Source organism: Chenopodium album, chromosome 16 (assembly GCF_948465745.1).
Source record: "Chenopodium album chromosome 16, dcCheAlbu1.1, whole genome shotgun sequence".
NCBI classification, from domain to species: domain Eukaryota; kingdom Viridiplantae; phylum Streptophyta; class Magnoliopsida; order Caryophyllales; family Amaranthaceae; genus Chenopodium; species Chenopodium album.
This window is the reverse complement of record NC_137849.1, coordinates 42,039,427-42,042,360: the sequence shown is the minus strand read 5'-3', so window position 1 is coordinate 42,042,360 and position 2,934 is coordinate 42,039,427.

The window sequence follows — 2,934 nt, the reverse complement described above, 5'->3', positions numbered from 1 at the left end:
AACGGTAATACCCAACTCACTTCTCTATTTAGCAACTCATATGAAGTCCAATTTCCCAATTTAGGAACTTTCTTTTGGAGTTGCTTAGTTTAGATACCAACTTATTAATAGCCTTTGCAAAAAATATTATCTCTCTCCTAAAGAAACTCCCTCAAATCTTACCGTTGGAGATGGTTTTAAGTACACTGTACTTTAACGTTAACTTGTGGTACGTACAACAATAAATAGTTTATGCACCTAGAGTCCTAGACCAAGCTGTCTTTTGTTTGTTTTGTGGTTTGTACTTTGTACGTATGTATTAGGAGGGGATAACATTATACGAAGACTTATTTCATTCCTACCACAATTTTTGTTTTTTAACGGGTAATATGAGATAATAACCCAATTAATGGTAAGCAGTAAGTATTTGCTCTATCAACATTATATTGTTTACTCGAGAGATATTACCAACCTTAATTTATCTTATTTCATATGAAGTGTAATATTTAAATTTAAAATGTTTCAATAAATTTAAATAAAATCTACATTTATAACAATTCAAATAAATAGAAGTAAATCAAGTACATACCATGTACGTACGGACGCAAGTCAAATTTAGGGCTTGTTTTCTTCGGCTTAATTTCAATTCAATTCAGTTCAGTTCAGCTCCAATCAGTTCAGTTCAGTTCTATTTCGAATTTCTTTCTCTCATTAACAATTCATTTCAGCTTTATTCAATTCAGTTCACTTCAATTAAGTTGTTTTCAGTAAATCAGAACATACCCTTAATTTAAACTCTTTCATAATCTAAAGTCTCTCATGTTTAATAAAGCTTACTTAATTGGTAGAGATAGTGAGAAATCCACCTTATAATTTTGAGGTAACAAGTTTAAATTAAGGTTCTGTTCACTTCACCTTATTTTTGCTGAACTGAAATTATTTTTACTGAACAAAATTATATTTGCTGAACTTAAATTATTTTTACTGAACAAAATTATATTTGCTGAACTTAAATTATTTTTACTGAACTGAAATTATTTTTGCTAAACTAAAATTATTTTTACTGATTTTCTATTATAATTCTTCTTTAAGGTAACTGAATTTTAGTGAACTGAAATTATTTTTACTTAATATTATTTTTTTAAGGTGAAATAAACAGGGCCTAAGTCTCACCAATTACATATGCTTCTTAGGTGCAGGGAAAGTTCTCTTAAATATCTTCCCTTCTATAGAGTATCTGACATGTGACTATGTGAGATATGCTAGTTCAATAGCTACCTATATTGCAAATACGAGTAATAGGTTAAAGTACGTACCATTACAACTACTTCGTTATTATGTCCAACTTCATGGGACGACCAAGGAGTATAATCTACTCTAATCTACACATTATTATTTCAGCCAGTTTGAACAGAGGTATCATTGTGCTAATATTCCACAATCTTAATTACCTGGTGGATATAATTAATTTGCAATTAAGAAGAAGAACTTATTATCAAGTGACCAAATATCAGAGACGTCGATTGAGTGTATAATACTTCACTATACTCTGATCTTTAAAGTCCTTATTTTCTGAAGACGTGCCGTGTGCCCTTACTTTTGTCCGTAGGAATCACCTTCATTTAAAAAAATTTGATATTTGGTAAATTTTAATATATTATTGTACATTTTTGGCATTTTAGGGTCATTTCAAAACTAAAGGGATATATTTAAAAAATAATAATAATTAAAAAAAAAATAAAAAAAATAAAAAAATAAAAAAACCTTGAGACGTATTCTCTTCTTCTTTGCATCTCTTTTACCAATTCCAATAACATAACTTTATTTGATTTGATCATATTATGCATGGAGAATAAAGGTTATATATTGGTCATGTATAACTTTCCTTATTAAGAAAAGACTTCAAATAGTCCCTTGATTTTAATGCTTTTAACTTAGAATCAACCTACATTGAAGGACATTGTTTGAAAGATCAATGCAACTCATGCAAGAAAATCTAGAATATGGATACATCCATTGGAAGGAGTGGATTGAAGAGACAATGATGATGTAGGGAGACCTTATGAAAATTTACAACAAACTTTTCAATAATGTTATTGTCATTTCATATTTCTATATACCTAGACTGCTATATTATAGGAAAATTGACAAAGGTTTTTCCCTAAATTATTACGACGATATGGAGTAAGTTCTGATTTAATTCACCTCATTTTCACTTATTACTGTCAGAAAAATTAGTTATAATAAGATAATTTATAAAACAAGCTGAAATTAGTTTAAATAAGTGATATTCAAGTTCAATTTACAACTATAATATATATGTTTAGATCAGTTCTAATTAGCTCAAATAGGTTCACATATATAAGTTCAATTATATTCATATTAGTACAGATCAAGTGAATAGAAACCATAACAATAATCACCATGACAAGTAGATGATAGATTAAACATCGTAGTCCAAAATCTTAGATACACTACTGAATCCGTCACTAACGACCAATAACTCTCAACACCACACGTAAATTAAAGTGCGAACTAATAAATATCCCTATGCTACTTCAAGCAAATAAATCTCTAGTTAGTTGGTCCCAACTTTTTCCTTCATTTAGTTTGCTATGTCCAATAATAATCCAATATAAAGAGGTCCCTCTTTCCTAGTTAAATTCACGTTTTAAGGATTTATACAACTTGATAAAGGGGACAATTCATGCAATATGATAATGTGGATGAAATTCACGGGGGTCATTTGAAAGAGATGATACGTACAAAACATACAAAACCCAATTACAAATTATTGTGTTAATTACATCAAATACGACATAAATACGTTTATTTGGATTATAAATATTTTACCCTTTTTGGCAACGTACATGCTACGTAATTGTCAACTCACATTCATTTATTTTAGTTTGAGAATCATAGATTAATTTATTTATGACATTTGATTTAGATTAT